This window comes from Amyelois transitella, chromosome 24 (assembly GCF_032362555.1).
Source record: "Amyelois transitella isolate CPQ chromosome 24, ilAmyTran1.1, whole genome shotgun sequence".
NCBI classification, from domain to species: domain Eukaryota; kingdom Metazoa; phylum Arthropoda; class Insecta; order Lepidoptera; family Pyralidae; genus Amyelois; species Amyelois transitella.
Window position 1 is genome coordinate 493,847 of NC_083527.1, and position 13,900 is coordinate 507,746.

The 13,900-nt window shown below is 34.9% G+C and overlaps 1 protein-coding gene across 3 annotated transcripts in view; it reads left to right on the forward strand.

The window, feature by feature from the left end:
* Positions 1 to 4,641: 4,641 nt before the first annotated feature.
* The window catches only part of LOC132903314 (uncharacterized), a 142,074-nt gene continuing 132,815 nt past the window's right edge, over positions 4,642 to 13,900 (forward strand). For all 3 annotated transcript variants that reach the window (XM_060951327.1, XM_060951329.1, XM_060951328.1), the window contains exon 1: positions 4,642 to 4,936. The gene's annotated coding sequence lies outside the window, so the exon portion shown is untranslated. The remainder of the gene's footprint in view (positions 4,937 to 13,900) is intronic.

A 13,900-nucleotide genomic window follows, 5' to 3' on the forward strand; every position in this document is an offset into this window, starting at 1 on the left:
AATAAAAATGCCTAATCCAAAAAATAACAGCTAGTATATAAATACAAATAAACAAGCTTTCATCATTCAAAAATGTACCCTATTTTCTTTTCCTTTGTACATACTTCATACTACGTGGTGTGCAAAATTTCAGGAAAAAAGTTTCAGTAAATACGTTTTAAACGGTTTAATTTTGTTAAGAAAAAGAGAACATTTATAAGTAGTTGGTTGGAATCGGTATGGGATGGGATAAATATATGATGACGATTCAATAAAATAAATGTCTGAGTACCTATGGTGGAAATTCATCGCTAGTTGTGCCGTCTGCCGCGTCTAGGGTTGATATTTGAGGCCATCTTGTTAGACTCAATTCACCTGTATTACTTGAGCCTTGTAAGGGTGTTGTTGAGCTATTGGTCTATAATACACCCCAATGTTGGTCCTTCGAGCCGGATTAGGGCCCGTGCAGCGTGCCGCCGACTTTGTCCGATCTAGGTCTAACTCAGGCAGACTGGATTGAACGAGTATAATTGAACGGCGCTGTGCAGCGTACAGGCTCTTAGGTTTTTATGCGTAATGTTATTAACACCTATCATTATTTGAATCTCAATTCCATCATCACCTGAATGTTGTCAAGGCTGTTGAAAAGTTGATTTAATGTTGATTATTATATATGTATGATATGAAAAATTTTCTTCATTGTTTATTATAACTATGTGATGATGATCAAGGAATTTGAAAAGATCATGGAACAGGAGCGCCATCTAGCCGCCATTGCTGACCTAAGATGAAGTTTACATAATAATTTTAGATTAGTGAATTATTCGGGGCTATTCACGAAAATAGCTTAGTTTTACTTTCTCTTATTTATATGGTTTCTAAGGAATAAGGTAAACGCATAAATAGGGAGCGAAGATAATGACAAATGCATTGTCAACATACGTGAATAGAACTCTATACCCTTTAAAGAAAACTTTTATTGTCTATGGATTCGTTTATGGTACTTATGTTACCAGTTTCCAAAAAATCCCAATTGATGAGTAGTTCAAACCACCATCTGGCTACCCTTCGAAGTTGGTTTTAATGTGCGGTGATTTATTTGCCTGTCAAATATGTTTTTTATGATTTTAACTTGGAGTATTGCTTAATTTTCTTAAAACCCAGGAAATGCATGAAGAGATAATGAATGATCATGAATCTAAATCGTGGCAAGTGGAATGATAAGTTTCTGTCTCTTCTTGGTCTTCAAAAGAGGATTGCCATAGCGCATCAAGAATAGCTTTTCAGTAGCGCTTTTTTCCGGATTACTTTATAAATATTAGTTATTAGTTAATCAGTCTGAAATGTAATTTATTTCAAAACAAATATATGCCGATGGCACTTTCAAATAATGAACCTTATTATTGGTGAAAGAATTTTTGAAATCGGTTCAGTAGTTTTTGAGTTTATTCGTTAATAACATATGAGAATACAAATCTTTTCTCTTTATTATTAGTGTGGATTGATATTTTTTCTTTAAAAATGAAACAGTAAAGTATCAATTACTTTCAAAATGTGTTGTCACAATGGGTTTATTGTAAGTTTCCTAAGCATAAAATGCGAATCTTAGAATTTTAAATCAAATATCATGCTGTTGACTCATTGTAATAATAATGCAAAACCAAATGTATTGGTTTTATTCTAGTTAAAACACAACTATGACAGTAACAATAAAGACAAGACTATTTTTTAAAATATCATAGATAACATGTCATTCTCCCCCCCTTAAATAATCCCTTAAATAAGCTGGTGGTCTGCGATCTCTACTGGAACGGCGTAGAACAGGTTCTTCGGACTCGGCTGCTTCATTTGACACGTCAGGTTCCACAGTGTCATTTATAGTTTCCTGGACATCCGGCTCCATATCAGCACTTTCTTCACTCTCCTGATTAAGTTGCGGCAAAGGAGCTAAATGTTTATTAGAAACTACTGTTTCACGACCATCAGGAAGCTTGACATATGAATACATGGGATTAGGTTGTAATAATTCCACTTCATCAACTAATGGGTCATATTTAGAATTTCTTACGTGTCGTTTAAGTAGTACAGGTCCTGGAGTAAGTAACCACGTTGACATAGATTGTCCATTTAGTGATCGTCTAGGATGATGAAACATACGTTCATGAGGGGTTGCATTGGTACTTGTACATAACAACGAGCGTATTGAGTGAAGAGCAAAAGGCAAAACTTTTTCCCATTCTTCGATTCCCATACTTTTGGACCGAATGCTTAGTTGAATACTCTTCCATAATGTTCCATTTAGTCTTTCTATTTGTCCGTTACCTTCTGGATTGTAGGGAGAGCTTCTGCTAGTAGCTATTCCAAGGAAATGAAGAAATTGTTGGACTTCTTCTGATAAAAATGATGTTCCTCTGTCAGAGTGAATATATTGTGGTATACCAAATAGATAAAAGATATCTTTCAGACAATGAACAACAGTTGAAGCAGTCATATCTTTACATGGATAAGCGAAAGGAAATCTAGAGTATTCGTCGATTACTGTTAATATATAACGATTAGTAGTGTTACTTGGCACAGGCCCTTTGAAATCTATATTAAGTCTTTCAAAACACGAAGTTGCTTTTATGAAATGGCCGTGTGTCTGACCAAATCTTGGTTTTATTTCTGAACAAATAGGGCAAGATGAAATCATGGATCTTATTTCATTAATCGAATATGGTAGATTCTTTTGACGTACCCAATGTGCCATTCTCACTATTCCAGGATGGCACAAAGCATCGTGTATTTCATAAAGTTTATTTGTAGATATACTAGCGCTTATTCTAGACAAAGCATCAGCAGTGAAATTTTCTTTCCCTGGTCTATATATAATGTCGTATTTATAACACGACAACTCAAGACGCCATCGTTCAACTTTCTCGTTTTTAACTTTGCTTGTATGATTTTGATTCAGCATAAATGAAACTGACTGTTGATCGGTGATGAGAAGAAAATGTCGACCCAAGAGATAGTGTCGCCACTTGCGTAAAGATTCTACAATTGCGTAAGCTTCTTTTTTAATAGCAGAGTGACGGCGTTCTGAATCAGAAAGACTTCTAGAAAAAAATGCCACTGGTCTTCCATTTTGTGTAAGAGATGCTGCAATTGTATGCTCAGAAGCATCAGTTTCAACGACGAATCTTTCTTCATTGTCTATTGCAGTCAAACATGACTTAGCAATAGTAGATTTAAGAGAATTAAAACTAGAAATAGCTGTTTCATCGAGTGGAAAGCTTTTGCTTGAGATTAAAGGCCTTACCTTTTCAGAAAAATTTTGTACCCATTTTGAATAATGCGCAAAAAGGCCAAGAGTTCTCTTCAGTGAAGGTCCATCTGATGGGACTGGTAAGTCAAGAAGTGGCTTAAGACGAGTTGAATCTGGTTTAATAGTGTTATTATGAACATTATAACCAAGTAAATTTATAGAGCTAGAAGAAAAGGTACATTTGTCTTTGTTAAGTGTCAAACTGTATTTCTCGGCTGCCATCATAAATCTTGCCAAATTTTTGTCATGATCGTCTTTTGTTTTGCCGCATACGGTAATATCATCTAAATAAGCAAATGTGCCGTTAAGTTTCTCTGACTCTATTATAAATTGTAGTGTACGTTGAAAAGCAGCTACGCCATTGGTTACTCCAAATGGAATGCGAGTAAATTGATATAAATTACCACATGCTTCGAATGCTGTATACTTTTTTTCTTTTTCTAATATTGGAATTTGGTGGTAAGCACTTTTCAAATCAATTTGACTAAAATAATTGTATTTAGCTACATTAGCAACTACCAGTTCTATGCTAGGCAGTGGATGAGCATCAAGTTCTGTATATTTGTTAATAGTTCGCGAATAATCAATAACCATGCGGCGCCGGTGATGATCTTCTCCAATAATTATTACTTGTGCCCTCCAAGGAGATACAGATGGTTCAATCACTCCATCTTGTAAAAGATTATGTATCTCTTGTCTTATAAAAGTTTCTTCATCAGTGCTATAGCGTCTCGACCGGACTGCTATTGGTTTTATGTTAGAAGATAAATTTGTAAAAACAGACACAGCTGGAACAGTTGCTTGCATGACATTGCAGATTTGAAGGCTTTCTCTTTTTCCACCAAAATGTAATTCTACTGACGAATGATCCTTAAGAACATCATGTCCAATAATAACATCAGAACATAAGTTATTTACAATAAGTAATGGTATGTTTTTGTACGTACAGTTATTCAGTCGAATAGTAGGATAGCAGATACCATCTACATGTGATACATGATTCAATGATGCCAGTGTGATCGTTTGATGGCATGGTTTGATTTTGAGATTCATAGCTTGCACCAGATTACGATCAATAAAGCTCACGGAACTGCCAGTGTCAATAAGTGCAATAATAAAGACAAGACTATTTTTTAAAATATCATAGATAACATGTCACTCATATAACTATTGGTTCGTTTAGAATATATTGTAATAATATTTATAAGGACATGAGACTGTTAAAGTTTTTGTTGTTCATTTGCAAGTACTAGGTATAGAAAAATATGTAAACAAACTTAAATATTTACCGTGCCAAAGAAATTTATTGCGGGTAAATTAAACTTCTACAACTGGCAACTTTTTGTTGTTCGCATTAGCGCAAGATGGCTGCCAATTTATGTGAACGCAAGGACATGTAGAAAAGTGTTATCCGTTTGTGATATTCTGTTTTTTATTGTGATAATATCTTTATATATATTATCTTTGTATTTAGTGTATGTGATTAAAAAGTTGGTCAGTGCAATTTGTTATGAGTTATCAATGATTAAAAAGTCATTTGTGCAATACGTTGGATGGCTAAAATGTTCAGTGTTAAAGTGTGATTATTTATGCAGTGATTGTCGTTTTTGGATCGCTATGACGCTTGTTGTTGGATGATACCTGTTTTATCACGTGAGTATTGTTATATTTCATTTTACGGCAAGAATTGTGGATGAAAAATGAATCTGTAAAGTAAGGATACTGTAACCTATTTGTCGAGGTTCCAAGTCTTATCGTAGCGTGGCTGTATGTGTCTGGCGCCGGTGGGCCGGCTAGAGTGCCCTAGCAGCTGTTCATTTCCCGAGCGGTTGTCAAATTATTTCTTTCCCAAATGTATTACAAAAACACTTAAAAACTGGTTAAAATCATTCGCGACTGTACAGAATAAAACAAATGTTTTTCATTATAAACATTCTTTCTTGTTGGATAACATCAATTTGGAGCACCTAGGTACGTGCCCAATGTGGCGTTGTGCGGGATTCCTCGACATTATTTCATGTAAATCGAAAACGAAGTCGTAAATGACAATATTTTTGAACAGCTGCACGTCATATGAATCAATTGTAATGCATTATTTGAAAGAAAGAGAAACAAGAATTATATATCAAAATAAAAACTCATTCATCAGTAATTTTCCTCTCCTAATGGGCTTCAACTCAATAATCCTGTTATTCAAAGTAGTGTATTATTGATTAGATTGTCTTTTTACCTAACAGTATGTTGCTTCATTGTGAAAATTCTCAATAATTAAAATCATATTCTGTTAAAAAGGCTAAGTTGTTATGGTTCACTATCTAAAATGACACCAACAAACCTTGAAATATTTTGTGTCATTCATTGTCTCTTGGTTAGGTTTAGGTTTTAGGTCAGCATCATACCTACTTCCTATTCCTACCTAATTGTACATAATGTATTTCAGTATTGCACTAATTATTACACAGGAGTTCTTTTCGCTTGATTTGCCTTTTGTTTGTCTCTTAAACTGGACAGACAAATTTTCAATTGGATACATTAAAATCGCTTTTCTCAAGAGTAAGGCAGAAACACCTTTCCACTTGCTACAATCCCTGCACACCCGCTGTCTACATCCACACTCATCAATCTTTTCAGACATACAAATAATCACATCTTTATTCCTTACCGAGTAGATAGAGCCAATCTGTATGGCTTAAAGATGGTATTCAGATTCAAATAGATAGATTTCTAGCTCATCACCTAAAAGAAGAATCACAAATTTATTAGATGCCTTTTATGACATCCATGGGAAAGAGATGGAGTATATTTGTGATTGAATGAAAATATATATTAATAATTTAATAATCTTTACACTGTCAGGTTGTAATACTATTGTTAATCTTACATTATGCCTGATTAACTTAGCACAGTTAGCATACTTCTAACTCATAAGTAAACACACATACATATAAGTATCTTCCTGTAATTCAATATATTTCTTGACCAAGGGCTTTGCATACACAACTTGTATGCGTGAGTGAATTGTGCGTCTTCATAAGCTTCTGCCAGCGGTTTTGTCCATGTGTATATTTCCTAGATTATAATGAAATAGTCTGTATTTTAAGCATCTGTCCGAAGTATCACAAATTTTAACATCATTATCGTCCTCATGGCAATAATCCCAGTTAAAACCAAGCAATCAAGCAAAATGTTTTATTCAGAAAGTAGGCCTTCACAGGCACTTTATCGCATCATAGATGGATAGATAGAAAGATCTTTATTGCACATAAAATTATAACAATAAATTGAAATTTAATATTACATACATGAGCTTAAGATACGCTTATGTACCTATGTGATATTAAATTTCAAGAAATTAAATTGTTGCCTCTTCACCTTTGTGAAGACGGGCCCAGAGTCCGTCTGTTATTGGTAACTAACCTTTTCGTAATGTAACCTACATTACGAAAAGGTTAGTTACCAATAACACTTTTTACTTCATAACTTTCTTTTATACTTATTTCACTCTTAATATTTTATTCTTCCTTTCAGTGAAGTTCTTTGATTGAAGTTACTGATGCATTACTTTGTCAATGCTTTTGTTCATAGTTGCATCCAGCAATGGAGCAATTATCCTGGCTGGTCCAGATTATTAGTCCACCTGATGGACCCATTTTACGTGCATAAAGTTTAAATAAATTAATAAACTACCTATTTACATATTTAACTTATTGTTTTCTGCCAAAATCACACAATTAGATGAATTCTTTGCATTTAAAGCGGCCGAAAGTGGCCAAAATTACTTATTTAAACCCTGTTGGCTCTCTCTATCCCTTGCGGGCTAGACTGAGCCAATTGTCGTAAAGTCAACGTTCTACTGTAAAATTTATAAATAAGTTTACTTTTTGAATAAGAATCATTCTTTGCTGTATAGGGTTCGATAAAAAAAAAAAACTTAATTCTAAATAGCAACTATTACCCCAGAAAGGGGTGTGGAAAGATTTATCGACAATAATATAATCGATAGGTAAGTACTGTTTAAACACGTCCATCAAACTATCGACATAGGGGACGATAAAAAATTAAGTGCAACGTATTGTTTGCCGATCTCTGTCCGTCCATACCATACCCCCTTTGTTACTGTAATGGGGAAGCCAGGTGTTAGGGACAGGTGAATTATTAGGTGGTGTTGAATTTGATAATGGTTTATTCAATACATGCATACATATGGTAACGTCTATATCCCTTGCGGGATAGACAGAGCCAATGGTCGTTCAGCTTTTTGGCTTAATGATGATAGAATTGAGATTCAAATAGTGACAGGTTGCTAATCCATCGCCAAAAAAAGAATCCCAAGTTTGCAATCGTATCCCTTAGTCGCCTTTTACTGTTTATTCAATCCTTCTAATATTATAAATGTGAAAACTAAACCCTTTCACGCAAATACTACTGAACCGATTACTGTGACCGTAGTTTATTTTAGAAATGTATTTTTCTACAAAAAGACATAATGTAGACATGATTGTTAACCTTTATTTGAGTACTTAAAGGAATGTATTACAGACTTGAGTATCGTGAAAGGATTTTAAGAAAGTATACAACTTGTAATGAGCGCGATATTCGCTTGCGAAACTTTTATTATGGTCGTAAAAAATTAATTGTTGTGGGATAATTAATGTAGACAATAATATGTGAACAGAGCACATACGAAATTTTGTTTAATTTTAAACTCTTTTTCCTTGGTTATAAAATCTAAATTGCAACGAAATTCTGAGTTGTTTTTCTTTTTCAGTCTTGACTGAAAATGTTGAGTACTAATTTTGAACATCTGTAAACCTGTATTTTTGTACTTATGTCTAGGTAATAAGAGTATTTAAAGGCCAATTATCATTAAAAAGTAGCTACAGTTTATTTAAATAAAAGGTACGTTATAAAAGAAAATGCTGCAGTGCAATTTGTTACCGAGTTCTTCTGCACTGACGTTTTGGAAGCGGCAGTAAACTTAGTTTTGACTAATTTATTTGACGTCAACCAATGTTGTGAAACCAAAAGATTTTAATTATTAAGTGTCCCATAATAATGAATAAAAATTTGGAATTTGAATTCTTCGCGTGTTCTAGGTTGCATTCTCCGCCTACTTCTACATCCATGGTCGCCTTTTACATCCATGGGGAAATAGGGACTGGTTCTGCTCTAAATTGATGGAAATCACATGGCACTAACATACTTACTGTGTTTTCATAGATTACTAACCTGATGCAATATTAGAATTGAAATTAAAAAAAATATATGAACTGTATTCATTCGAAAAAAACTCACTAAGTACTCTCTCTTATCTTTCCGAACCCTCGTATCTCCGCTTCCTAGAAGTTCCAGAACATTCTACTGAAGACCAAGCAAATTTCAACAATGTTTGTATAACAAAACTTCACGGCAATTTGGAAGTATTCGTATTATATCTGACATTTGACTGGCTTCAATACGGAATGTAATTTGGGCTATTGTTCCTTATTTTTGACCTCCGACGGAAAAATAAGGGTGTTTTAAGTTTGACGTGTATGTCTGTCTGTGGTATCATAGTTCACGATAGGATGAAGCGATTTCAGTTTAGTTTTATTGTGTTAGTAGCCCTCACGAACGTCGGCAAGGGCATATGTCTTAATAGCTGTTACCCACGACGCATTAAATCTATAGATTTTAATTTTAAGATTGACTGTGCTATTCCAATGTCTAAGCTTTATTACTGTAGTGTTTCATGAACATTCGGTCAGTACTTTTGGCGTGAAAGAGTAACAAACACACCTTTGAAGCTTTAGCATTTATAGGTAGGTAATATAAGTCGGATTGGATAGTATGATCATTTCTCTCTTTCTCTCTGAATTACTGGGAGACGGAGAGAAGGAGAAGATAGACGTGTTTGGCAGGCTTGAATGGTGAACAAATGTATATTTAAATTATGTAGTGCCTAACTAAGTAATATTTTTCAGTCACCACGGATCATTGTAATATGATTCGAAACGTCCAAGATAAAATAAAGGTACGTTACGTGCGCGTTCAATTAGTATTTATAAATAGAATAATGCAACGCGAAGGTTTAAAATCAGATAAGTAATATATTTTTTTGGAAAGAACCTTTCCGAATCATAATAACAAATAACGATGTTCTCTGCCAATAGTTACTACGTCACGAAAATATAGTACTTCGGAATTTCGCAAATTCAAAGGTAAACATTGGAGGCCGTCAAATAAAATATGGAGAATACAGAAATACAACTTCTCACAATATATTGTTATTGGAAAAAGTAAATATTAAAGTATAAATGGTTTTGGAGAAGCGTGACCTGGTCTTTCGCCAGGTTGTTTCTGATATGATCAAAGTACGTTAGTCCAGGCCTTACCCTTCCAACATTCCTATTCATTCCTGCTGATATGTTAGACAGTAGACTATTTCAAAATTAGAGAGCTTTCCATCACACACACATCGTTAAAAATTTGCTTTTCATCACTCGCACATTGTGAACTGTGTGTAGATTCTATCAATATTAATAACAAAATAAACTGTTTTGAGGATTTCCTATGGTTGACGTCAAAAGGCGAGTCAAAAAGTCACATTTGTCTTGTGCAGATTTAACTATGATGCAATATGAGTTATGATCCGTCCAGGGTTCTTCACAATGTTTTCACTCACCGTAAGAGTGTCGGTTAGCATTCAAACTAATGTACTTCGTAATGTTATGTTACTTCGAATATTGTCATTTGTATGTGGCCGAGGTGGGATTTGAACCTTTTATGCGTATCAGTCATTTTAACTGGGCACACAATTGTATTTTTAGGTGTTTGTTTTCTTTGTTCTTTTTCTTTTTTTTGTGTTCGTCGAATAAATATTTTTTACTTTTTTCTTTTCTCACCTTGCCGATTCAACCACCGGCGCAACTCGAATCTCGCTCCACCTCTGTTCTCTCATTATTTTCCTATAAAACACACGTAGAACACGTACCTACGTATTGTTTGGTAAGAGCCGATTATCTGCCGCCACGCCCACCATGTCATGTCTGATGGTAACACTCAAATCAATACTTGTGTCAAATAGAGGCTATTTATGTCTGTGACGAACTATATATTTATTTAGTTAAACTTACATTTGACATTAATCATCATCATCATCTCTTCATAACTAAGCGTGAACGTTTTTAAGGATGTTTGTGTGTTTGTTTTTCTTTTACGCAAAAACTACCGAATTCAAATTCAAAATTTTTATTCTTTATTATAGGATACTATCATTTCGCTTAATAATTGTCAAATCTATTGGTTTCACAACATTGGTTGACGTCAAATAAATTCAAGCATTTAGTCCACCAATTGTGCTGTACATTTGTATTTCGTACAATTAAGTTTAAATAAATAAATTTAAACCTAGTACCTCGTCCAAATAAATAAAATGACTCCTATTCTTTATCTCAAATACAAGAAAGGTCGAAAGGACGCGGATTGCTTAATATTAATAATTATACATTAACGACTATAAATATGACATTTAATACAAATTGCCACGTGCCAAACTCAAACTTGTTTCATATACTATTGCCCAGAACCGGCCAAGTGCGTGTCGGGGCTCGTGAAAATATAGGCTTCCGCGGATGCTCATCACAATATTTTCTTGTCACAACATAACATACAATTACGTTAATATCCCCCACGCGGTATGCAGAGCCAACTGTCATGAAAAGACTGAAAGGCTTAATGATAGAATTGAGATTCAAGAAGAGACAGGTTGCTAGCCGATCGCCTAAAAAACGAAACTTTAGTCGCCTTTTACGACATCCATTTTGCATGCCTGCAGGAATAGTAAAATCGTGTACAATAGTCCAATCGGCATGCACAAACATCGGTATAACGTTAAAACACAATGTCTAAAATAAATCGATAAGCAATCAATGGCGGACTTGCGTTGTTATGACCGATATTCGGGTCAGCGGATGGAATGGGAGTTTTAAAATCGGCAGTGGTGCCGGCGGAAATACACTAAGTCTATTTTGATTCGGTTAAATTATAATGTGATGTGTGGTTCCCGGCACCAATAGAAAAAAGAATAGGACCACTCCATCTCTCTCCCATGGATGTCGTAAAAGGCGACTAAGGGGTAGGCTTATAAACTTGGGATTCTTCTTTTAGGCGATGGGCTAGCAACCTGTCACTATTTGATTCTCGATTCTATCTTAAAGCCAAATAGCTAAATCTCTCTTTACTCTGTCTAGGGATATAGACGTGATTATATGTATGTATGTATGTAAATTATAATAGAGAGCTAAAAGAAGAATACATTGAAATAGAAAAGGCAATGCTTAGATGGTTTGGTCATATCGAGAGGATGAATGAAAGCAGATTGACTAAGCAAATATATAAAGGAAGTGTGAATGTGTGCCTAGACGAACGTACCTTGATCAAATCGGAGACGTTCTGGCAAAAGGTCAGGTCAAAAGTACCCGATACCGACGAGCTTGCATGAAGAGAGTAATTATGAAGCGAAAGAAGTATGCAGGGATCGTGGCAAGTGGAAATATGTGGTCTCAGTCTACCCCTTCGGGAAAGAGGCGGGATTTATGTATGTTTGTGTGTGTGTGTAAATTGAAATAGCCTGTCAAAAGACTGCTGGCTCCGTCAACCCCGTAAGAGATAAAGACATGATTACATAAATGTGTGAAACAGTTGAATAGCATCCTCTGATTTCAGTCATCTATCTACCTATTAATCTAAAACATGGCGGCCACTGTGGTATAGTGATAGTGCGCTTGTCTGTGAAATCGGAGGTCCCGGGTTCAGATCCCGGGACGTGATGAGAAACCAACTTTTTCTGATTGGCCTGGGTCTTGAATGTTTATGTTAAGTGTTTATTGTAACATATAGTATCGTTAAGTTTAGTATTTTATAACATAAGATTCGAACTTACTTAAATCTCTTTTAATCAAATTCAGCGAAGGGGGAAAACTTCACAAAAGTTGGGCCTTTTGCAAATTCGGCCTTGACATTTCGCCAAGTAAAAGTGAAATCGATCGCTTAATCTACACAAAACGTATACAAAAAGAAGCAATTGGATTAGTATTTGTCTAAATAGGTTCTTCCGACATTGATAAGGTTTCGCAATAAAAAAAAAATTGTAAGTCATTTTTGTCAGGAACAATTTAGGTTAATTTTATTCACACTTATACCTCGAAATGGGTGCTCAGCTAATATTAACCACTAAACCGAAAATATTAACGTATTTTTTGTTAAAAGAAAAAGTAAAAATAATAAAGTTATATATAATAATATGATTAATTAAAAAAATACTGTTTTAACGAAGTGAATTTAGCATGAACGTGGTTTTGTTTCAGTGCTTTTAGTCTCAATCTGCCTGATTGGCTGGCATTATTGCCTTTATATATTATATGTAGATATGTAGATATCGAGGAACACAGAGAGGAGCGGGTGAGTGAGAACTCCAAAATCTGTTATTTGTCTCCGATTCTCAGTACTTAATTTTGTCAAAGAAGTTTAAATACTGTGCTTTGTTATTATTCAACAACTTTTACTTTGTATACCATTAGAAAAACGAATAGATCTAATCCATTTCTGTTCCATGGATGTCGTAAAAGGCGACTAAAAGATACAACCGAAATCGAGTGTGCGGTGTGGTTCCCGGCACCAATAAAAAAAAGAATAGGACCACTCCATCTCGTCCCCATGGATGTTGTAAGAGACGACTAAGGGAAAGGCTATAATTAAACTTGGGATTCCTCTTATAGGCGATGGGCTGCACTGTGACTATTTGAATCTCAATTCTATCATTAAGCAAAACAGCTGAACGTGGCTTTTCAGTTTTTTCAAGATTGTTGGCTCTGTTTACCCCGCTAGCGATATAGACGTGATTAAAAATGTATGTGTATGTTTATTTTTCGTAATGGTCGTCAGTAAAATTTTAAGAATTCTAGTATAAACAAACGGAGAACAGTCGTTGGTCGCGAGCGGCGGTCTCGTAAAACTGAGAAGAGTCGCAAAGAAAAGCGATTTGAGCAACACACGGGATGTAAGTACTTTACAAAACTTTTGTAGCCGTCGATACCTGGTGTACTCGCTTTCTTATATAGGTGCCTACATAAATCTATACGTAAATGTTACAAATAGGTTAAATTTGTAATTTTGTAAGTTTCGAAGGCCCTTTTTTGCAAAGTCCTGAACCGATCATGAAAATTCTATCACCGTTAAAAAGGTGAAATTACTCTCATATCATACAAAAATACATATAATCATCACGTGTTTCTCACTTACGGGGTGGACGGAGTCAACAGTCTCAAGAATATTTAAAGGCCACGTTCAGCTGTGTGGCTTAAAGATTGAATTGAGATGAGTGACAGGTTGCTGGCCCATCGCCTAAAAGAAGAATCCCAAGTTTATAAGCCTATCCCTTAGTCGCCTTTTACGACATTCATGGGAAAAAGATGAAGTGATCCTGTTTATTTTTCAATTGGTGCCGGTAACCACACGACAACCCGTTTTATTTTCTTATTTATTTATGTTATTTATTTATGTACACAAAATTCTTATTTTAAAAGCATGGCAAAATTAAGGACGTCCTGGCAAAGAGTCAGGTCAAAAGTACTCGAA